The sequence below is a fragment of the Pinus tabuliformis genome, chromosome 6 (genome assembly GCF_031772625.1).
Source record: "Pinus tabuliformis cultivar Carrire ecotype Pingquan chromosome 6, CPIR1, whole genome shotgun sequence".
Taxonomy (NCBI): domain Eukaryota; kingdom Viridiplantae; phylum Streptophyta; class Pinopsida; order Pinales; family Pinaceae; genus Pinus; species Pinus tabuliformis.
In genome coordinates this window covers 1,970,825,750-1,970,851,263 of record NC_142292.1, presented here as the reverse complement: position 1 = coordinate 1,970,851,263, position 25,514 = coordinate 1,970,825,750, and the positions used below count along the sequence as shown (strand labels likewise).

Below are 25,514 nucleotides of genomic sequence, written 5' to 3'. Positions count from 1 at the left end.
CAATCATGTCCAGGAGTAATCTGCCTACTTCAGTGAAGTGGATATTTAAATAAGGAGGTGGCCCTGTAGGCTGGCACTCAGGTCTCATGAATGTCCTGGTGACCCTTTGAATCTCCTCACTGGTCATTTTGGTACCAGTGTCCAGCAGATAGTTCATAGAGAATGGGAACACCAGCTCTGTCTGGTCAAAATATAGCATTTTGTTGATGGTCTCAGGATTAATGTAGAAAAGGACCCTCCCAGATGGGGTGCTAATGGCCCTGTGGTGCACATCATAGTTCTCAGCACATAGGCGAATGATTTCGGGAAACACATTTACAGAGGGGAGACAATAGTATGGCAGGTTTGACTCCCAGATGCCATATGTGTCATGACCCATCAGATAGTCCTCTCTCAACTGTCTGAAGGTCTGCAGAAAGTCTCTGTTTCCCACATAGTCTTCAATAAGGTAGTCCTGGTCAGCAAGAGATAAAGACTGCAGGTCTTTATTGGGTGGATTTAGTGGAGCAACACTGAGAGCTGTGGGTGCAGGGGCAGCCATTGTATGGTTTGATTTTGAGTGATATGAGTGCACTGGTTTGCAAAGCTTTTAAGAGCTTAAGTGATAGGCCAACTGTGGACAAAGTCTGAAATGCTTTTTTATAGTGAAAAACAGGCTTGCTTCTGCAGTCTTGGTAGGTTCACAGAGATTGTGAATTGCTAGGGGTGAATTGCAGAGGGTGAGTGAGATTTACTTTGGCGGAAAAATTGATGTTGGTCTGCACCCGGCAAAAGGGAACAATGCCGGGCACCTCAAAGATAATTTCACAATTTTGGCTCGCGAATTGACTGTTTCAATGCTGAATTTGTGGTTCTGGGGGCAAGCAGGTTAGCTTGGCTTACTTTAGGTAGTAGGTGCAGAGTTTATGTGGAATTCAACAGGTATTTTAATGGCAATTTACAGAGAAATGGTATGCATGGGCCAAACAGAGGAATTACGGTGAATACCTGGATGAAACGCTTGAAAAGCCTACGGGCTAAACTCTGGAGGTTGAATTGATGAATTGGAATGGTTGGAATTTGAATTTGGAGGTCTGGAGGCGCTTTGGCAGCTGCAACGGCTATCTCTTCCTTTACGCGAAAATGACATAAAAACTGCCCAAAACATGACTTTAACGACAAAATTCGGAAAAAATGGGTAATTGGCGCCTTTCCGCCGATGACGTCAGCATGACGTCATGGCGGGCCCAGGTACGGAGAATGACGTGGCTGCTGAGGTGTAGGCCAGAGTGGCAGGACACGGTGGCAGGTGGATAAGGTGGCAGGGTTACGTGGAGGGCCATACGGCATGGGGGCGGGGGAGGGCGCTACGTCATGCTGACGTATTGATGACGTAAGGGGAAGGCGGTAACGGGATGGTGGTAAGCGGGTTCCCCGCACCACCTTTGGGCAAAGGCGGTATCGGGGAGGGGGGCTCCGAACAACCCCACCGCCTGCCACGCGTCCCTTGTACGGGGCGGAAAACCACTTTCCCCGGACGCTAAAGGTCGGCAGGTCGGGGAGCGAAAATGACCGCCCACCGTTAGATCTTGGGCGGCGGGGATCGGACGGCTGGCGGGTCCTCCGACGGATCGTGCAGGTTGGGGGGTCCCGCTGGCCTATTAAAATATTCAATTAAATATTTTTGGGCGGAGAACCTTAGGGTTAAGGGTTTTTGCATGTGTTTTCGGGATTTTTGGGTTTTTCAAGGGTTTTATATGGAAAAAGAGGTTTAGGAGTGGGTTTAGCAGGGGGAAAGGGGTTTTCTGTGGCATTTTTGAGCAGAAGGAAGGTGAGGGCTTAGGGGAAAGGTTCTTGCTCATAACCAGAGATTAGAGCAACCCCAAGACAGGGTTGACCACAGCCCCTGGTGGACTGAAGTCTCCCTACACAACTTATTTAGCTATAGTGCCAAGGGGAGGGATATTTATACCATGTTTGGGGTTTATACACCATGGTGTTATAATAGTAGGGAAAGGGCAGTTTAGGGGTTTTAGATAATAGAAGTTAGGGGTTAATGTGAATGAGGAAAGTGAATGAGGAGTGATTTCATCAAGTGTATTTGAAAGTCACTTAGTTTAGGGAGTAGATCAAAATGACAAGATTTTTAGACAAGAAATGTGGCTTTTAAAGGAACAAGAACCACCATAAAACCTCAGATCTTCTCACCAATCTCAAATAGATGAAGGGATGTTAGTAATGAGAGTGAAAGTGGAAATTTGGGAAGTTAGACATGCTTCCTTGCTTTGCTGCAACCTGATGGAGAAGAGGAGCTTCTCAACCATTGATTTTCCTTTGTGGACATTTCAGCACTCATTTATTTGCAAGGAATGATATTTCTGAAACCCCAACTGCCTACCCATCTACTTGCCTAGCATTTTTTGTTTCTTCTTGGAGGGTGCACTTGGACTTGCAGACCCTTATTTTCCTCTTCTTTTCTTTGGCTTTTTCCTTTTGATTTTCTATCTAATTCTACCCTTATTGCTTCCAAGGTCCCAGATTAAGCAGTTGGGAGCCTCACTTCTCTACCTAAGCTACTTGTCTGCCAAGATTAAACAATTTGGACAGACTTCTTTCTCTATTCTACAACTGAAAATTTAAAACATGGCATGATCCAGATTAGGCTGTTGGACCATCCATCAAAATTGAGTCTATATCAATCTATAAGCACAGACTGTATTCTCTTGGAAATATGTGACCTTTGGATCATCAAAGCAGAGCATATTTGGACCTTTTCATTGCCAATCATGAAATATGAAACCTATTGATATAGGTAGCTAACACCTTAAAGGAATGAAAATGTAAGGTTTAGAGAGAGAAAGTATTTGAGTTTTGATGACCATCAAGGATTCAAGACTACTGTCTAGCCATTGGGAGGTTAGGAGTCATGAAATATCATGATATGAGAAACTCGTTGTTCAAGGAGACCTAAAGGTTAAGGCTTTTGCTAGCCCTTTAGATATCTATACGTATTTGACACTTGTTAGTAGAGTTTCAAGGATAAAATACAATGATACTCTAGGAACATTCATTCATTCACCATTCAATGAATAACACATGTAAAATTCTCAAGAGTTACAATTTCAACAATATCAAATAAATAGGGCATATTAATAACCATGAGACATTATTCCATGCATTAGACATTAGAAACATTCAGAAATTCATCAATAAAGAGCACATACAAGATAGTGAAGAGTATATCCATCCATAACAATGCCAATTAGAAGCTCCAAAAATGAGACAAGATTATCCAAACATCGAAATTCATCCATAATCCTCCAAAACCATCCAAAAATTGCAAGTTTGAATTCTCTAACTAGGCCAAAAATCCTGTGATGATGATTTGAGATGAGAACAGGTCTCATTTATTTATACAAGTTCTAAAAGTTCAAAATGCAAATAACAAAGCCCCTCCATGTGCCTAATCTGCTAAGTAACCCACCCATTGTTACAAGCCAATCATGATAGCTTAAAAAAAATATTTTATCTCTCCATGAAGCCCAGCAAGGTTGACATCATGCATGGGTGGAGGCCTAGAGGGGCAACAATGAGATCTCTTGTGCTAAAAATATGGGAGAGGGCCCCAAAAAATATGATGAAGAGGGTGACGACCTCTATATGCTGCAAAACATCTCCAAACCCCTATTTGGGTGTTGTGGGCTCCAAATGGGTCTCATGGGTCTCCAAGTGGCTCAAGATCAAGTGATACGATGAAATGAAGTCAAGAATGTATTCAGTGCTCTGAGTAAAGAGAGCATGTTGGAAAATGGAATGAGAAATCATCAAGATGTCGACTTGTCTGTGAAGAAAAACTAGAGAAAAATTAAGAAGGATGATTCTCATATTCCTATGAGAAAACCCTTTCCAGACACCTGTTGTTATGAATTCAAGCTTCAAGCAAAGAAAGGAAGCACCAATAAACCAATTACCATTCTCTTACAAACAAAGCGAAATGGTAGCAAGACGGTTTAGGCTAAGAAGGTGGAATTGAAGGAGAAGATTCGTCTATCCATGTGCAGCCGAGAAGAAGCCCAAACATGGGCAAAATATAAGCTAGAGAGAAATTCTTCTGCCAAGACTCAGCCATTGAAGGTTTGGAAGAAGAAGGAGGATGATCTACTCAGGGGGAGTAGATCCTCTGTTTCTCTTCAGTGAAGGAAGAGAATGGCATCAAGGGAGGCTGCATATGTCAGATGCAGGAAGCTAAAAGGAATGCACAGAAAAGTGCATCTGATTGATGAAGGTATAATTTTTCTTTCTTGTTGATTACAAGAATAAATTGGTTTATTTTGAATATATCAGCATTGAAAAAGAGGAGTGCAACCAACATGAAGCGTACACAATAATATCTTATGTTGTGGGAAAAAGATGGGTTGCAATGGAAGTGTGGAATGAAAGGAAGCTCACAGTCAAGTCAAGTCCATAGGATCAGTCCCCATGCAAAGGCAAGAAAGCAGTTGCAAGTAATCAAAAAGCATCAGATCAGGGGGAGCTACTTTGATAAGCAATAGCAGGCAACAATTGGTAACCTCAGAAAGGAAGATTGCTGAGCAAATGAAAGATTTGAATCTTGGGTGAAATACCCTTATTTCATTTAAGTTGTGAGTTTGATTATGCATTGCAGTCTTTAGTTCATGAAACACAATTGGTTCAAGATTTTCATGTTCCTTAACCCTCAATCGGTATCACTATGTCAACTTATAGTGTGGGCTCATGTGGAGTAACATTGTGTGCAAATGGACATTTCTTTCTGAAAAAAAGTATTAGAGTTTTCCTGGTAGTGTATCCAATTTGTATCATTTCCTTTGGTGCAATTGTTATTAGTTGAGACACAGTCCCTATTGTGTAAGTATGATCTCAAGGGGAGAGGATGATAAAATGAAGTGAGCATAGTCTCGGAAGCAGCAACAATAGTGAAGTGTGAGCAGAAATGCATCATCATTAATTGGTATTTGCAACAACAACAATACCATGAGTAGTTTAATTGGTATCATTTTTTTAAAATTTGGTACAAAAGATGCATTAGTGGAGAGAGTACTCAGCTAGCAGCCATAAGGTGTCAAAAATTGGAGGCATTCAGAACAAAGGCAGTATATGTTCAAGGGGAGCATATCACATATGCTCAGTTTATGGAACAATGATAGCGACAGTCCTAGAAGAGATGTCTGCGAAGTAGATTGCACATCTCAATAATTGGACCTTGGTCTTCACAACGAGTGATTGCATGGGGAGAAAAATACAGCTTGTAGCTCCTTGCCATTGATGTCAAAGGGGGAGAGAACTTGTGGAGAAGTTGTGATGGCTTCTGCAAAAGAAAGCAGGCCATTGGTGTCTCATGCAATGAGATGTGTGGAAGTAGCATGAGGTTTGGCCATCAAATGAAGATAAGGATGAAGTGTTGCCATCAATGCCAAAGGGGGAGATTATTGGACGGTTGGAATTGTTTGGATGGCCATTGGCCTAGTAAAGATATTTGAAAGTGTGTTGCCATTAATGTCAACAATCATGTTGGGAGATGTGTTAGGCAGTTGGCATTACCTAACTCTTGGTAGGAGTGTTGGCACTGATGTCAACAAGACTAGCATAGATACTTGTCACAACAGATGATTTGCAGTGATGGCCTAGGAGAGATCCTATGGTTGCTACAGGCTTCATGTAGAGAATCATCATAGTAGTAGGCTTATTGGAGAAGCCATAAAATGATGACTACAGTGATGGACCAGATGAAATTCCATGGTAGTCGTAGGCTATATGTCAAGAGTTTGGAGCCATCTTAGAGGTAGAAGATGGGCTCAAAGCCTACATCGAACCCTCTCCATTAGAAATTTATTTGAATAAGCTTTCCAAAGATATACGAAAGTTCATAAATAGATTCCTAGTTCAAAAGTTATGGCCTATTGAAGTTCAGAGATTTGAAGCCTTAGGAAGGAAGGAATATCGGCATATCGGAGATCGGAATGTTACAGGTCTAGTATATCGGCATATCTGAGATTAGAATGTTGGAGGTCCAACATATTGGCATATCATAGATTAGAATGTTATAGGTCCAGCATATCGTAGCATCGACATATTGGAAGTCCAGGATATCGGCACATCAGAATATCAAAGGTCAGCATAATCTGCATATTGGCATATCGGAGATTAGAATGTCATAGGTCCAGCATATCGGTGCATCAGAATATCAGAGGTTAGCGTATCGGTGCATTGTCATATTGCGATATCTGAATATCGGAGGATCGGTACATCAGAGCAAGTTGTATTGGAGGTTGGTATATCGAGGCATCGACATATCGAAGAACAAGATGTCAGACGTCAGCATATCGACACTTAGGCATATCAGAGATCTGGATACCGGAATATCGGAGGATTGGAAAAAGTGGAACATTGGAGGTTGGAGCCTTAGCACATCAAAACATCACATATCGGGGATCGAAACATCGAAACTTCTTAAAGTGAGGTATCTTTAAAAGTAGCGATATCCGATAAGTGTCGATAAGCCTTTATAAGCACCGAGGAATGCCAAAAGAAAATTAACAAAGGATTTCAGTGCAAAACTAAAGGGTGATGGACCCTCTTCTCTCTCCTCTAGCAGGACACATGGCAGCGTATGATTGGCTCTGATAAGCTACTATGGCATCTAACATCAGCATGACGTGGCAATACAGAAGGACACATGGCATCATATGATTGGCTCCGATAAGCTACAGCGGTATCTAACGTCAGCATGACGTGGCAGTACGACAGGACACGTGGCAAGCATATTCAACCTTATTGGGTAGTATAATGGGCCAGAACTAGGTGACATGTGTCATGTCTAAGGAGTCACCATGTGGAGTGATGACGTCATAATCAGAGGTTGAAAATGTCAGAACTCTAGAACAGTGGAAGTTTGGAAAAGTTCTGATAAAGGGGGCTTCCGATATTAGGTTGGCATATGGTCATGAGAGTTCAAAAAACCAAGGGTGCAGAGCAGTTAACAAAGGGAGAATAGCCCCCGACAAGAGTCTGAAGGCCTAGCACCTTAAGGCTAAGCGGCAGGTCATATCTCTCGATCCTATAATGAGAAATGTTGTGAGGGCTAAGCAGAAGGAGCCAAGATGAAATCGGAACTTCACAAAAGTTACGATACAAAGGGGGCTCGGATATGGCATTAAGTTGATGGTCATTGGCCCAGTCATATAAAGGATCTAAACGCCAAGGGACTGAGGAGTATCAGAACATTGTACCACTATGAAGCAACAATGTGGAATTCCTCGATAAGATAGTATAGAGAGTTAAATGCGTATGGGTCGGTAGTTGCAAGATTGAATGCAAGACTAGAGGAGTTGGTCTCAGGATTAATGGCAACTTTGAAATATCGTTGGGTCAAGGTAGCAAGGACCACGATCTTTAGGAAAGAGTGTTGGGTCTACCTTGAGGTGAGACAAGCCATCTCTGTGCTCTGATGCATGTCTCAATGAGTTAGGTAGATGAATGGGTCAGCTACCGAAGAACAAATGCAGATCGACGAAGTTGATTCATGGAGTCAGATGGATCTGTAGAAAACTCTGAGACAAGGAAACAAGGACAATGGTCCATAAAGAAGCCATCCCAAAGTACAACCAAGTTGTGCAAAACCATGAATAAGCATGGAGAGCCTCGGTGATAGGAGAGTTGTTCACAAAGAGGATTGTGCCTGGTTGGAGTGTGTAGGTGGACAGAGAATTCATTCTCAGTATGGAGAAACTGTCAAGTGCCCATTGTCATGGTTAACGCAGTGGAAGAGACTAAGTCAGGCATAATAGCAAAATGGAAGAGCCATGTCGAGGTACACTCCCGCAGTGTGAACACATGATAGGAGTGTCAGCATCAATTGGTGGGCAACAAAGGAACAAAACCCATGAGCTCAGATGAGCAATGTGGGGAAAGCAGCATTGTTGTTAGAGAGTTAAGTGGAAAAGATCTGTGTGTGTGCATTGTTGTGTGAGGCTAAGTGAGCCTATTTTGTGGAGAAAGGTCAAGAGTGCCTATGGAGAGGTAAGAGACCCCAAAAGAAGTCGCGCTGCTGTGTGAGAAAGGTCGAAGATTCTTGTGCAGAGAAAGAAGGTCGAGTGAACTAGTGCTATGGTGTGTAACGCTGAGAGGGCCTGATGAATAAAATAGGCTGGGAGCTGATTGTATGTTGATGAAGAGCAGAGAACAGAGAATTGTGTGGACTGTGATGAGTGACTGATGTTGAGCAGATCATTGTGCTACTACAGGTGAGCAAAGTGAGAAGAGAACATAGCTGAGATGAGGCAAAGTGGTTGCTAATTAGATAGAACATTCAGTTCCTATTTGAGTGTGAGTTGGAGCCTACATATAGGAAGTTGGTGCTTCCATCTCTAGTGGGTTCCTGAGAAGGCTTGGGGGTTGGTGCCTCCTGCAAGTTGGTGCTTGCATAAATCCAAGGAGCTGCAAGTTGGTGATTGCAACAAATCCGTGAAGTTGGTGCTTCACATGGTGCTTCTAGTAAGCTGGATGGGGATCTACAAAAAGAGAGAGTTGGTGCTAGCAAACAATCAAAGGAATTTTGTGCTTCCTATGAGTGGTTGCCCACAAAACATATTGATGTAATAGAGTAGGTGCTCTTATTTTACATCAATAACAACAACAAGCTTTGATGTTTTTTTCCTGAGAGGGTTTCCACATAAAACCTTGTGTCTCATGTGTATGATGCTCATGGTGTGTGTTTGTATGTTGATTTGATATTGCTGCCATACTACATGTTGCTGCTAATTATATGGATGGTTGCCAAGTTTGAATAAGAAAAGTAAATTGGCATAAAAATTTTAAAATTAGTCTTAATATTGATTCACCCCCCCCACCTCCTCTCTATTATCATTGTTTTCAATAATTGGTATCAGAGCCACATTCCTTTAGGAATAGCTTAATCACTAAAATGTAGATCAAAGGGAAACAATGGCTAATCGAGCTTGGCTAACAATAGGAGTTTCATTTTTAAATAGATTAGACCCTGAGCTCTGGTATGAACTTTGGAAGGTTAGAATGGTGGCCTATTTGATGTCCTTGGATGGTGATATATGGCTCTCCGTATTGAATGGAGAAAAGAGCTAGCATAATGAAGAAGCCCAAAAGATTATCATGAAAGGGCTATCTAAGACGGATGTTGATAAAGTGAGGCATTGTGAGTCAACAAAGGAAGTGTTGGACAAACTACAATGTCTGTATGGTGGAGATAGCCATGTGGCTCAAGAAGAGGTTGAGGAGCCCTACTACTCTAGCAATGAACCAGAACATGGAGAAGTTGCTACTCATCACACTCTTGTTGATGATGAAGAAGTCTCAAAAGAGAGACCATGCTGCTCAGAAGGTATGCTATTGCTTTGTGATAAATGTAAAGAAATAGGTCATTCATTATCTAGATGTTCATGTGAATCACTTGAAGATAGAGAGAGCCATGCATCTAGTAGTTTTAATGAAGATAGACCCATTTTAGTAGCAATAACAAATAAGGGATCCTCTGAAGGAGAAGAGAGTATATCCTGTGGAGAGAATAAGGGTATCACTAAAAGTGATGAAGAAGGGATAACCCTTAGACCTATGGAAGACTCCATGGACATAGAGATGGGCTTAGATCTCTGTGATAACTCAGCTAGCACCTCTGATAGTGAAGAAAAGGATCTAAATGAAAGGATCTTTTTTAGAAAGAAGTTGATCTCTGCTCTAAAGGAGATCAAGGACCTATCAAAGGCAAATCTCAAGCAAGAGGAGCAACTAAAAATTTATGAGCTTGAGAATGAAAGGTTGAGCAAAACATTAGTTGATCTAAATGCTCAACAAGAAGAGGCTAGCATAATGAATGGAAAGTTAACCAATCAGTTGGGTGAGAAGGAAGCTTACTATGGGAGACTACAAAATGAGGTAGTCTCATTGAGACATGAATTAGAAAAGTCAAAGATAGAGTTGTCTCAATCTCATAAGCTTGAGGGGAGCACAAAGACCTTGGATGAGATTCTTGTTAAGAGAAGATCCCTTCTCATCAAGGTTGGTTTGGGTTTCAAGGGAAAACGAAGTTCCAAGATTGTTAAGGGTAAAGGGTCAACTTCCCATGTAAAGGGAGTTCAATATTCCAACAACAACAAAGAAACAAAGTTTGTTGACAGTAGTAGCAGCATGGAAAGCAGCAGCAACGAGAGAAGGAAAGGAAACAACAGAAGGCTAAGAAGCACCAGTTGGTAGTGTAGCATAAGGCTAAGAAACACCAGTCGTTAGCGCAGTATAAGGCTAAGAAGCACCAGTCGGTAGTGCAGCAAAAGAGGGCTAGTAGCTGCAAGAAAGAGTGCATGGAAGCAATGCAAGCTGTCATGGAAGACACATGAAGAGCCAACAGAGGACCCTTCCTTCTCAATGACAGAGCCTTCAAAGAAAAGGTAACCTTTGTCAACAGAAGCCTTTTTATGGGTATTGCTTTTATTGCAATAATTTTGGATATAAAGCCATAGACTATAGATGGCATGCAAGGAAACAAGATGTGTCGGGTAGCAGCAAAATGAGAATTCACAAAAAATCTAGGAGAATACATGTTGGCCGCGATAAGAGTTTTGAAAAAAGCATCATCAAGAAGAATAACTCCTCTGCCCCATTCTTAAGCCAAATCAAATGCTACAATTGTGGCAAATTTGGGCACAAGGAAGCTTGTTGTAGGCATGGGAAGTCGAAGCACACATTCTAGGTCATGCGATGAAATGAAATCAACAATGTCTTAAGTGCTTTGAGTAAAGAGAACATGTTGGACAATGGTAGGAAAAATCATCAAGGTGCCAACTTGTCTCTAAAGAAAAATCAGAGAAAAATTAAGAAGGATGATTATCATATTCCTGTGAGAAAACCCTTTCTAGACACCTGTTATAATGAACACAAGCTTCAGGTAAAGAAAGGAAGCAACAATAACCAAATTACCATTATCTTGCAAACAAAGCGAAACGGTAGCAAGACAGTTTGGTCTAAGAAGGTGGAATTGAAGGAGAAGATTCATATATCCATGTGTAGCCGAGAAGCAGCCCAAACATGTGCAAAGAAGAAGTTGGAGAGAAATGCTTTTATCAGGACTCATCCATTGAAGGCCTGGAAGAAGAAGGAGGATGATCTGCTCAAGGGGAGTAAATCCTTTGTTTTTCTTTAGCGAAGGAAGAGAATGGCCTCAAGGGAGGCCGAATAAGTCAGATGTAAGAAGCAAAAAGGAATGAACAAAAAGGTGCATCTGATTGATGAAGGTATGGTTGTGATTTCTTGCTAATTACAAGAATAAATTGGTTTATTTTGAATATATCAACATTGAAAAAGAGGAGTGAAACCAGCATGAAGAGTACACAACACTATCTTATGTTGTGGGAAGAAGAGGGGTTGCAATGGAAGTGTGGAATGGCAGGAATCTCACAGTCAAGTCAGGTCCAGACGATCAGTCCGCATGCAGAGGCAAGAAAGAAGTTGCAGGAGATCAAAGAGCATTGGCTCGGGGGGAGTTTCTTTGATAAGCAGCAGCAGGCAACAAACGGTAACCTCAGAAAGGAAGATTGATGAGTAGATGAAAGGTTTGCATCTTGGGTGAAATACCCTTATTTCATTTAAGTTGTGAGTTTGATTATGCATAACAGTCTTCTGTTCATGAAACACAATTGGTGAAATCTTTTCATGTCCCCTAACCCTCAATTGGTATCACTATGTCAATTGATAGTTTGGGTTCATGTGGAGTAACCTTCTGTGAAAATGGATATTTCTTTCTGAAAGAAAGTATTAGAGTTTGCTTGGTAGTGTATCCAATTTGCATCATTTCCTTTGGTGCAATTGGTATTAGTTGAGAAGCAATCCCTATTGTGTAAGTATGATCTCAAGGGGAGAAGTGGAGATGCTAAAATGAAGTGAGGATAGTCTCAGAAATCGCAGTAGTAGTGAAGTTTGAGCGTAAATGCATCATCATTAATTGGTGTTTGCAGTAGTAACAATACCATGAGTAGTTTAATCGGTATCATTTCTTTTTAAATTTGGTACAGAAGATGCGTTAGTGGAGAGAGTACCTAGCTAGAAACCATAAGGTGTCCAAACCTAGAGGCATTCAAAGCAAATGCAGTATATGTCCAAGGGGAGCATATCACATATGCTCAGTTTATGGAACAACAACATTGAAAGTCCTGGAAGAGATGTATGTGAAGCAGACTGCACATCTCAATAATTAGACCTTGGTCTTCACAACCAGTGATTGCATGGGGAGAAAAAGACAACTTGTAGCCCCTTGCCATTGATGTCAAAGGGGAAGAGAATTTGTCGAGAAGTTGTGATGGCCTGTGCAGAAGAAAGTAGGCCATTGGTGTCTCATGCAATGAGATGTGTGGAAGCAGCATGACGTTTGGCCATCGAATGAAGATAAGGATGAAGTGTTGCTGTCAATTCCAAAGGGGGAGATTGTCAGACAATTGACATTGTCTGGATGGCCAGTGGCCTAGTGAAGATATCTGCAAGTGTGTTAGCATTGATGTCAACAGTCATGCCAGGAGATGTGTTGGACAGTTGGCATTGATGTCAACCAGACTAGTGTAGATATTTGTTTTAGCAGATGATTTGCAGTGATGGCCCAAGAGAAATCCCATGGTTTCTGTAGGCTTCATGTAGAGAATCATCATAGTAGCAGGCTTATTAGAGAATCCATAAAATGATTATTATAATGATGGACCAAATAAAATTCCATGGTAGTCGTAGGCTATATGTCGAGATTTTGGAGCCATTATAGAGGTAGAAGATGGGCTCAAAGCCTACATTGGACCCTCTCCATTGGCAAGTACTCTGAATAAGATTTCCACCGATATGCAGAAGTTCAAAAATGAATTCTTGGTTCAAAATTTATGGCCTGCTGAAGTTCATGAATTTGAACCCTTTGGAAGGAAGGAATATCAACATATTGGAGATTGGAATGTCGGAGGTCCAACATATCGACATATCAGAAGTCCAAGATATCGGCGCATCAAAATATAGGAGGTTAGCATAATTGACGTATTGGCATATCGGAGATCGGAATGTTGGAGGTCCAGCATATCAGCACATCGAAATATTGGAGGTCAGCGTATTGACGCATCGGCACATCATGATATCGAAATATCGGTGAATCGGTACATCGGAGCAGGTTGTATCAGAGTTCAGCATATCAACGCATCGACATATCAGAGAACAAGATGTCAGAGGTCAGCATATCAGCGCTTAGGCATATCAGAAGTCTTGAACATCAGAGTATCGACATATCAAAGATCTAGATACCGAAATATCGGAGGATTGGTGCAAGTGGCACAATGAAGGTTGGAGCCTTAGCACATTGAAACATCAGCATATCGGGGATCAGAATATCAAAACTTCTTAAAGTGAGGAACCTTTAAAAGTTGTGATATCCAATAAGTGTCGATAAGCCTTTATAAGCACCGAGGAATGCCAAAAGAATATTAACAAAGGATTTTGGTGCAAAACCAAAGGTTGACGGGCCCTCTTCTCTCTCCTCTAGTAGGACACATGGTAGCATATGATTGACTTCGATAAGCTACAGTGGAATTTGACATCAACATGACATGGCAATACGACAGAACACACGACAGCATATGATTGGCACCCATAAGCTATAGTGGTATCTGACGTCAGCATGAAGTGGCAATATGACAGGACATGTGGCAGACATATTCAACCTAATTAGGTAGTCTAATGGGCCAGAATCAGGTGTCACGTGTCACCTCTAAGGAGTTTCCACGTGGAGTGATGGCATCATAATCAGAGGTTGTCATATCGAATGCTGAAGATGTCGGAACTCTAGAATAGTTGAAGTTTGGAAAAGTTCTGATAAAGGGGACTTCCAATATTGGGTTGGCACATGGTCATGAGAGTTGTAAAAATTTCTCATTTGCCACCCCGGTTTTCAGTTTCACCTTATTTCTCCAAAATAGTTAAATGCCCTTTCCCATATCCATACATTCAACAACTGGAAAATAAATTTTGTTGAAAACACAAATTTTGGAAATTTTACAGAATGCTGGAAAATGCAGAAATATAAAAATCAGCACACACAAATATCCATTTAACACATTTAAACACAGTGATTTTTGGTCAAGGTGACCCTAGAAAAACCCCCTACAACTCTTGGGGAAAACCAGTTCAAAAGCTTCTTCTTATTTCTGGAAAATGCTTTTTACAGTGAGATAAAATATTCAGTAAAAATCAGCAAGCAAATTTTACAACTTATCTTGCTTTCCATGCCTCACAGCCAACTAGAAACTGCTGAAAATTGTTGTACGGCCTGCCTCCTCCAAAACTGTAGTATTGGCTGCTCTACGGCCCTCTCTGCTGTACGACTGTTGTACGACCTGTTGTACGGCTATTGTACGACCTTCTCTTTGTTGTACGACCTCCTTCAAAACGCTGTACGGACTGTACGATCTCCTCCAAGATGTTGTACGGACTGCTATAAAACTGCCTTGGAATGTGTGCCAAGTTGCTACCTCCTTCTCCTCACTGTCCATAAATCTCTCTTGCTCTCTTGCTCTCGTTCTCCCAATCTGCTCATGAAAGAAAAAATGAATGACCTTTTCCTCCTTTTTCTCCTTTAATCTAACCCTAAGTGACTTTTGGGGAATCCCTAAATCCAATGGCTGAAATAGATTGAGATCTATGGCTGAGATTAAATGCTCATTTAAATCTTACTTTCTATTTTTTAACTCATCCCACTTTAATAAAGACCCACTTAGTCATTTATTTCCAAAGTCACTTTTCCTTTCTAATTTTACATTGACTTTATTAAAGTCACTTTAAAATTAGACTTTAGCAACTTTATCACTTAAAGTCACTTTTAAATTAGATTTGACTTTATAAAAATAATAAAGTCATTTTAAGAGAAAAATTAAATTCTTTTGGACACTTTTCCCTAGGCCAAAGATCAAAGCCTTAGGGAACCACCTGTCCTCCGGTACCAAATTTCAACACTCCCTCTTACCGAGGAAGGTGTTACTCACCACGCCCATCTTGTCTCTGAAGTAGTCATGCTAGCTCCGTGGTAAGGCTTTGGTAAGAATATCTGCAACCTGCTCATCAGTGGGAATATACTCAAGCTTCACAGCACCCTTCTGAACACAGTCTCTGATGAAATGATATTTGATCTTGATATGCTTTGACCTGTCATGAAATACTGGATTCTTTGTGAGTTTAAGGCAACTCTCATTATCATAGTAAATCACTGAAGGTCTCAATGGCTGACCAAATAAGCCAAACAACATCTTGCGAAGCCAGACGGCCTCACAACTAGCTAGACTAGCTGCCATATACTTTGCTTCTGTTGAACTCAATGCTACTGACTATTGCTTTCGGCTGAACCATGACACCACTGCCGAACCCAACCCAAAACAACACCCTAAAGTGCTCTTCCTATCAGAAGCACAACCTGCCCAATCAGAATCAGTATAACCTACCAATCTCACTCCATCCCCCTGCCTGTAGTCCAGACCATAATCCACTGTCCCCTGCAAGTACCGCAAAATGTGTTTTGCAGCCACCCAGTGAACCTTCCTAGGCTCACACATAAACTGACTCATCATGTTGACTGCAAAACAAATATCTGGTCTAGTGTTGACCAAATATATCAAGGAACCAATTAGCTGCCTGTACAATGTGGGGTCCACCAACTCGGAATACGAAGCATGAAGCTTCTTCCAGTTGGTAATCATCGGTGTCGACATGGGTTTAAAATCCTCCATGTGGAATCTGCCAAGGATGTCCGCAATATACTTCCCCTGGCCCAGGAAGAAATGCCCTTCCTCCTGCCACACCTCCAAACCCAAAAAGTAATGCATCAAGTCGATGTCCTTCATCTCAAACTCCGCCACAAGATCTCTCTTGCAGTGCTCTATGAGTCTCTCTGCACCTGTAATGACCAAGTCATCCGCATGCAGCACCAGAATGAGAGGCTCCTCACCTATCACAATATAGTAAAGGTTTAGATCTGCCTCACTCTTTGTGAAACCCATCCCCTGCAAGTATGTATCTATCCTGGAGTACCAAGCTCTGGGAGTTTGCTTCAGGCCATAAAGGGCCTTCTTCAGTCTGCACACATGGGACTCCTTCCCATGCACCTCAAAGCCCTGTGGCTGCTCAATGTACACCTCCTCCTGTATGAAGCCATTGAGAAATGTAGTCTTCACATCCATCTGGTGGATCTTTCAACCTATCTCTGCTACTATTGATATAATGGAGCGGATCGAAGTATATTGAGCCATGGGAGCGAAGGTCTCCTCATAATCAACTCCCTCTACCTGAGAGAACCCTCTAGCCACAAACCTCGCTTTAAATTTCACAATGCTACCATCTGCAGCATGCTTTACGTTGTAAAGCCATCTGGAAGTAACCACGGACTTGCCCTCAGGCCTCGGTACCACCTCCCAAACATCATTCTTCATGATAGAAGAATACTCCTCCTGCATGGCCTCTTTGCAGACCTGCTGGCTAGCTACCTCCTCATAGCTAGAAGGCTCAGAGTCAAGGATGTCGGCAACCATTTCCATATAGCTACAAAACCTCTCAGGTGGTCTACTCTCCCTGACCGGCCTCTTAGGCTCAGCAATAGATGTGGCATCTCTCAAGGTGTCCTGAAGCCACTTGGGCTTCCTCTTCCCTGAGCACACTTCTCCCATAGGAGAATGAAACTCCTTCTCATCATCATCATCAAGAGCCTGAACTCTTGACTGTCTGTCTGTTGTCCTCCGACCTGCACCTGAACCAGTAGAAGCTGAGGTATCGTGTGAACTATCCATCACTAGACTCCTTAGTGAACTGCTCTGCATTGCTTCCCGGAGCACCACCCCTCTGGCTCGATGAGCCACTGCTCACTGACGGACCTGACATCCTCATAGATGTACCTTCGGATCCTCCTAATCCCTGCCCACTGGATCCCTGCAACTGACTCAACTGCTGCTGAGGGTCTGGCTGATCCAGATACTCTAACTCCCGTGACTTCCTAAAGGCCCTATCCTCCTCGAACTTCACATCCCGCCTGACAACAACTTTCCTCTGAGCAGGAATGTAAATCTGAAAGGCCTTTGAGGTCTCACTGTAGCCCACAAAGATACCCTTCTCTGCAGTGGGCTCTAGTTTGGTCCTCTTCTCCTTGGGTATGTAGGAGTATGTAATGCACCCAAAGATACGAACATGACCAATATCAGGCTTCTTCCCAGAAAAAGCCTCCTCCGGAGTCATGTGCCCCAAGGCATAATGCGGACTCCTGTTCTGCAAATAAACAGTTGTGTTGCAGGCCTCTGCCCACAAGAATAATGGCAACCCCGGATCATGTAACATGGCTTTGGCAGTCGCTCCGATGGATCTGTTCTTCCTCTACAACCCCATTCTGCTGGGGGTTGTAAGGAACAGTGAACTCCCTCCTAATGCCTGCCTCCGCACAATAGTCAACAAACTCTCCAAGGGTGTACTCTCCCCCATTCTCTGACCTCAGGGACTTGATCTTCCGACCTATCTGTGTCTCCACAAGAGCTCTAAACTCCTAAAGCCGCTTGAAGACCTCACTCTTGGTCTTCAAGAAATAAATACGGGTCCTGCTGGAGTGATCATCAATGAATAAAACATAGTACTCATATCCACTCAAGGAAACATGAGACATCCGACCGCTCACATCGGAATGAATCAAATCAAGTATCCCAGTCGCTCTGCTATCACTACTGGGAAAAGGGGATTTGGAAAACTTTCCCATCGCACATCCTCTGCAAGTATCAAAGTGATCAGTACTAAAATCTGGCACACCTGTAGTGATCTCCCGCAAGGTCCTCAAGGCTCCATGATACATATGCCCCATCCTGCGGTGCCAAATCTCACACAGCTCAGAACTGCTAGCTCTACTGTCGGTACCACTGCTCAATGCAAAAAGGGGCTGGAATGCAAACTTGTACACCTTTGCATGGCGTACACCTATCACTCTAGCTGAATCAGCTGGAGTGCCCCTGGGATACATCAACACCTGTCCTCCCCTGAGCAATACCTCATATCCTCTGTCCTCCAAAGCTGAGACGGATATGAGGTTCTTCCTCATCCTTGGCACATAAAGAACATCTGACACCTTCAAGGGAGGTTTGGACTCCCTCTGAAATGTCAGTGTCCCCACCCCGACTGCTCTAACAACTCTGTCATCACCAAGTACTACCTCTATATCAGTGCCACTCTCTGAAAGCTCTAAGAAGTACTCACGGACTCTTGTCATGTGACGTGAAGCCCCACTGTCCACATACCAGATACCTGAAGATGCTCCGCTAATCAAGGGAAAAGCATGCTCCCTCTGAACGTGTGTGGCAGGTGATCCTGCACTAGAGGACCTACATGCAGTGAACACAAACTCCCAGTCAAAATGATCTACAAAGTCCTCAACCTCTGCTGAAGCTGCCATGCTCTGGTTCTTCCCCTTCTTCTTCTTCTTCTCTGGACACACAACTGCATAGTGTCCAATCTTTTGAAAATTCCAACACTTCACCTTGGAATAGTCCTTCTGTGTGTTATCCTGTTTACCTTTGCCCCCACCATTGCTTGTGGAAGCCTGCTTCTTCCCTTTGCCTTTCTTGCCTCCTGCCAACAGTGCTACATCCTCATCCTGCTCAACTGGCTTGGCTGCCCCAAGATGACCTTTCCTGATCTCTGTCTGAATGCAATCATCCCAAAACCTCTCCCATGTGGGAAGGGTCTCACGTGCACAAACCCCATCAGCAAATTTCATCCATGAACGAGGGAGGTCATTCACTTTAATCCGCACCAACTTAGTGGGTGGAATGACCTCTCCAACTGCTGCTAACTCATCTCTCACATTAGTAATCTTTGTGAGATATCCAACTGCACTATCATTACCCATCTTAATAGTCTTCAGCTTCTCCTTCAGGACCATTTTCCGGTTCTCATTGGTACTCTGGTAGAGATTGGACAATGTTGTCCACATCTCATGGGCATTTCTATTTCCTCTCACATGAGGAATGCAATGGTCTTTGACTCCGTCTAGAATCAGTCTCTTACCCTTGTTGTTCTTTTTATTATACTCAGCCAACTGAGTAGCATCAGTAGGCACAACAATAGGGTTCTGTGTGGTATGCACCATGATGTCCCAGACTTCTACCTCCTCAAAGATACTCTTCATTCTCTCCTTCCAAACGTTGTAATTGCTATGCCCATCCAACCTATCCTCCACCCTCAATCCCAATGACATTTTGCTGTCCTAAAACTGAAAAATAGTAGTGTTGTAGTAAAAATAAAACTGTTGTTTGTGAAAAATCAGCTTGCTGGAATTTTCTTAGTGAAAAATCAGCAGGCTGTAATTTTCCTCCTTACTGTCCCAAACTACATTTCAACACTTAAGCTCTGATACCATGTAAAAATTTCTCATTTCCCACCCCGGTTTTTAGTTTCACCTTATTTCTCCAAAATAGTTAAATGCCCTTTCCCATATCCATACATTCAACAACTGGAAAATAAATTTTGCTGAAAACACAAATTTTGGAAATTTTACAGAATGCTGGAAAATGCAGAAATATAAAAATCAGCACACACAAACATCCATTTAACACATTTAAACACAGTGATTTTTGGTCAAGGTGACCCTGGAAAAACCCCCTACAACTCTTGGAGAAAACCAGTTCGAGAGCTTCTTCTTATTTCTGGAAAATGCCTTTTACAGTGAGAGAAAATATTCAGTAAAAATCAGCAAGCAAATTTTACAACTTATCTCGCTTTTCGTGCCTCATAGCCAACTGGAAACTACTGAAAAACTGCTATACGGCCTGCCTCCTCCAAAACTATAGTATTGGCTGTTGTACAACCCTCTCTGTTGTACGACTATTGTACGACCTGCTGTACGGCTGCTGTACTGCCTTCTCTCTGCTGTACGACTGTTGTACGACCTCCTTCAAAACGTTGTACGGACTGTACGACCTCCTCCAAGCTGTTGTACGGACTGCTATAAAACTGCCTTGGAATGTGTGCCAAGCTGCTTCCTCCTTCTCCTCACTGTCCAGAAATCTCTCTTGCTCGCTTACTCTCCTTCTCCCAATCTGCTCATGAAAGAAAAAATGAATGACCTTTTCCTCCTTTTTCTCCTTTAATCTAACCCTAAGTGACTTTTGGGGAATCCCTAAATCCAATGGCTGAAATAGATTGAGATCTAGGGTTGAGATTAAATGCTCATTTAAATCTCACTTTCTATTTTTTAATTCACCCCACTTTAATAAAGACCCACTTAGTCATTTATTTCCAAAGTCACTTTTCCTTTCAAATTTTACATTGACTTTATTAAAGTCACTTTAAAATTAGACTTTAGTAACTTTATCACTTAAAGTCACTTTTAAATTAGATTTGACTTTATAAAAATTATAAAGTCACTTTAGGAGAAAAATTAAATTCTTTTGGACACTTTTCCCTAGGCTAAAGATCAAAGCCTTAGGGAACCACCTGTCCTCCAGTACCAAATTTCAACAAGAGTTCAAAGAACCAAGTGTGCGGAGCAGTTAACAAAGGAAGAATGGCCCCTGGTAGGAGTCTAAAGACGTAACACCTTAAGGCTAAGCGGCAGGTCACATCTTTTAGTCCTATGATGAGAAATGTTGTGAGGGCTAAGCAGAAGGAGCCAAGATGAAATCAGAACTTCATAGAAGTTACGATATGAAGGGGACTCTAATATGGCATTAAGTTGATGGTCACTGGCCCAGTCATATGAGACAGTAATTGCTCAATGGAGATGAGCGCCAAGGCACTGAGGAGTATCAAAACATTGCACCACTATGACACAACGATGTGGAATTTCTTTGATAAGACAATACAGAGAGTTAAAGGCATATGGGACGGTAGCTACAAAATTGAATGTAGGACTAGAGGAGTTGGTTTCAGGATTGATGACAACTTTCAAATATCACTGGGTCAAGGTAGCAAGGACCATGATCTTTAGGAAAGAGTGTTGGATTTGCCTTGAGGTGAGATAACCCATCTTTGTGCTCTGATGCACGTCTCAATGAGTTAGATAGATGAATGGGTCGACTACCGAAGAACAAATGTAGATCGGCGGAGTTGATTCATGGAGTCAGATGGATCTGCAGAAAACTCTGAGACAAGGAAACAAGGACAATGGTCCATAAAGAAGCCATCCCAAAGTACAACCAAGTTGTGCGAAACCATGAATAAGCATGGAGAGCCTCAGTGATAGGAGAGTTGTTCATAGAGAGGACTGTGCCTGGTTGGAGTGTGTAGGTGGACTGAGAATTCATTCTCAGTATGGAGAAACTATCAAGTGCCCATTCTCATGGTTAATGCAATGGCAGAGACCAAGTCAGATGCAACAACAAAATGGAAGAGTCATGCTGAGGTACACTCGCGCAGTGTGAATACAGGACAAGAGTGGCAACATCGATTAGTGGGCAGCAGAGGAACAAAACCCAAGAGCTTAGATGAGAAATGTGGGGAAAGCAGCATTGTTGCTAGAGAGCTAAGTGGAAAAGCTTTGTGTGTGTGCGTTGCTGTGTGAGGCTAGGTGAGCATGTTTTGTAGAGAAGGATCGAGAGTTCCTATGCGGAGGTAAGAGACCCTGAGAGAAGTTGTGTTGCTGTGTGAGAAAGGTCGAAGGTGCATGTGCAGAGAAAGAAGGTCGAGTGAACTAGTGCTATGGTGTGTAACGCTGAGAGGGCCTGATGAATAAAAGAGGCCGAGAGCTTACTGTATGTTAATGAAGAGCAGAGAATAGAGAATTGCATGGACTGTCATGAGTGAATATATTTGAGCAAATCAGTTTGTTGTTGTAGAGTGAGAAGAGTGAGCAGAGAACAGAGCTGAGATCAGACAAAGTGGTTATTAATTATAGAGAACATTCAGTTCTTATTTGAGTGTGGGTTGGAGCCAACATACAGGAAGTTGGTGCTTCCATCTCCAGTGGGTGCTTGAGAAGGCTTGGGGGTTGGTGCCTCCCATAAGTTGGTGCTTGCATAAATCTAAGAAGTTGCAAGTTGGTGCTTGCAACAAATCCGTGAAGTTGGTGCTTCACATGGTGCTTCCTGTAAGATGGAATGGACCTACAAAAAGAGGGATTTGGTGCTTCCTGCTAGTGGGTGCTAGCAAACAATCAAAGGGAGTTGATGCTTCCTATGAGTTGGTGTTCACAAAACAGATTGATGTAATAGAGTAGGTCTTCTTATTTTACATCACAAAAAGCTTTGGTGGTTTTTTCCTGAGAGGGTTCCACATAAAACCTTGAGTCTCATGTGTATGATGCTCATGGTGTATGCTTGTATGTTGATTTGATATTGCTGCCATATTACATGTTGTTGCTGATTATATGAATGGTTGCCAAGTTTGAATAAGAAAAGAAAATTGGCATAAAAAGTTTAAAATTATCCTTAATACTGATTCACCCCCCTCTCAGTATTATCATTGTTTCCAACAATTTTCAGTCATTTAGTGTCAATTTATTTGTTGTTTAATATTTGCTGCTACATCATACAAAAAAATAACAAAACAACCCGATATATTAGCTCCTCCACTCATTCTCGACCCCATTTAAGGCACTGGTCTTACTTGGAGTTACTTGGGGTTACTATTGGGAATCCTCCCTTGACCTTTTAGGAGGTAGTTAGGTCTAAAGATTGGGGGCTTGGGTCGAGGTGATGGGGGTTCCCTAGCTTGTGTGTGCCCATCTGACAAGGTTACAATACCTTAGCAACCTTGTTAATTGGATGAATAATGATGCATGTTTCTTTTGTGGGATTTGGCGAGCAATCACATAATCATTTATTTTCTAACTCTAGCAATTATTACTATCAACCTCTCCCAATGAGAATAAGAGAGGAACCATCATCCTTAATTTTCCAACATTTGTGGATCTACCATTAGCGAAACTATGCCTCAATGAATAAATCGAGTTTGATTTGTTCCTCATGACAACACTAATAGCAAATGTAATGCAACAATAATGACATATTGTCTCCTTTGATGGATTCCAATACCAAACCACTCTTGTAACAAAGTTCGAGTCTACTAAGCTTTGATTCACCATTTAGGAAATGCATAGGTCACTCTTTTTAGAGAGTCCAAGCTAATCTCGCTCTAATACCATATTAAAAATAACTACATAACTTAGAGAAATAATTAACCGGAAATAAGAACAAAAACACATACATCACACACACAATATTAACACACAATTTACCTTGGAAAACCCTTGCGGGAAAAATTAGTTAAAGATATCTTTGTTCTCTTGACCAAATCTAGCCATGTAAGCCTTCACTAGTCACCTTCGAGGTCATTAGAATCATATACAATGTGACACCAAGAAATTAACAATCATCTATAATGTGAGAAGCCCAAGTTCATGTGACAATGGGATAGATATTTTATAATGGATATGGATTTATTTGATATAAAACACCACATCTACAAGGAAGTTGGAAGGACTTGTATTCAAGTCAATGTTTAATATTTTTTAGCTTAGGAATTTCAATGTGTAGGAAATAGTTGTTTTCAATATAGTTAACTTGTACATTGTAACCCACTAACACCTAACTCTAAACTCGCTAACTCTCTAATTCCTTCATCATATTTAACCACCAAGCCATTAAACCCTTAGTCTCTCGCATACTAATCCCATAAATTTAAGCATGAACCACTAAGCCACTAAGCCCAAACCATTACCATGAACCCCTTAATACCAAACCCATTACCTTTTAAATCAATAACCCAATCACTAATATATTAAAACTCTCACCATTGACCTACTAACCAACAAACTTTTTAATGCTTGATCCACAAACTCACAATTCCTTTAGGCATTGTCTAGCAAGGCCATAATTTCACCCAAATGATGAATTTCTCGCTAGAATCCAGAGAAAAAATCTTTCAAAAATCTATGTGAATGTTTAAATCATTTTTTTATGGTAGAAATGGATTTAGCACCATAGAACACCTGGGACATTCAAGATTTTCTGCGAGATTTTCTAAAAATCATGTCCAAATTTCTATTATTTTCCAAATAAAATTATGGCTTATTTAAACTACATCAGTCCCTAATTATTGATCAACTAACCAATATGTCCTAATCATTAATCCGTTTATTATTCTAATAATTAACCATAATTAATTATAATAAAACATAATAGTCTACTATAAATATTAATGATGATGCTACTAACCTATGAATATATAACCTTCTAACTTCGTAAAGCATTAACATACTAACCCATGAATCCTTTACGCATTATCTAACTAATCGCTGAAAAAATGGGTTTTCATGTTGTACGTCACCTATATATAAAATGAATCTGGCTTTTCTCAATACAAAGCGTCAGGAGTAAGGCATTCCTGTGGGAGCAACTGAATGCACAACAGGCTGCCCATGTGCAGCATACAAGAAATTGTTAGATAAATCATCTGTAAGAATGATCTAAATCTCCTTGCAGAACATGAGAAGGAGGTCACAATGTGAAGCATATAGTTAGTTAATATATGCTTTAGGAGAACAATTTGTCTGACTATACAAAAACACAGAAAATTAGAGACAACAGTGATAGTTCTGAAACAAATCTGATTTATCATGGTTTGAACCAGGTGCTCCGTAAAGGCCAAGGCTTTTTTTAGGAAGTGATGCAAAGTATCTGTTTCTGTAAAAAAAAATCAAATAATAAAAAAATGAAGCTGGTAGTGTCACATCAAAATCAATCATGGTTAAGAAAGCAGAAACGAGAATTGACATCTTCTGGGGCTCAACAGAATAATGGAATACTGTAGGGGCATTAGGAAATGGCAAGATGAGAAAAAGTAAGCTTTGAATAGTCCAAGTAGATTATTGTATATAGACGTGGTTTAATGAGGTTATAATTTGGTTGGAATTTGTTATGAAAATTTTCAAAATATTTAACTGAATGTGTGAATCTCTTTGTTTTTTTTTATAGTGGAAAGTTTTGTTTTTTTATGATGGAAATGGATTTAGCACCATCAAAAATGCAGGGCCACCCAAAATACTGAAGTTTGAAGTTTGACAATTGTAACACATCAAAAAATTTCTGGCCCTAATCATTTTTTTAAAGTGAAAATAGATTCAGCACCATCAAAAACCCTGGGCTACCCCAAACCCTAAATTTTGACACTGTAACCCAGATTGCCAAAAAAATTGCAAGATTTTCTCAAAATTATGCTAGAATTTCGCTAGGGATTTTAAATCAAGCTTGCAACGGAGTTCTTCCAAAAGGGTTGGATTTTCCATTCCTGGATAGTTTAACATTGTGCCAAGTAAGTGTGCAATAGAGTTCTTCCAAAAGGGTTGGGTCATCCATTCTTGGATGGTTTAACATCGTGCCCAGTTCTCTCAAAGATTCAGATTTTAAATGCAGGTTCTATTGTTTATCCAGTGCAGCTTCAATCTGATCTCTAGAAAGCAAATCAGTCCAACCATTAGGAAGCCAAATTTTGTTACAGGG

General features: G+C 41.3%; 1 protein-coding gene across 1 annotated transcript in view; it reads right to left on the bottom strand.

The window, feature by feature from the left end:
• The window catches only part of LOC149267097 (uncharacterized), a 203,381-nt gene that overhangs the window by 176,557 nt on the left and 1,310 nt on the right, over positions 1–25,514 (bottom strand). The window lies entirely within an intron of this gene.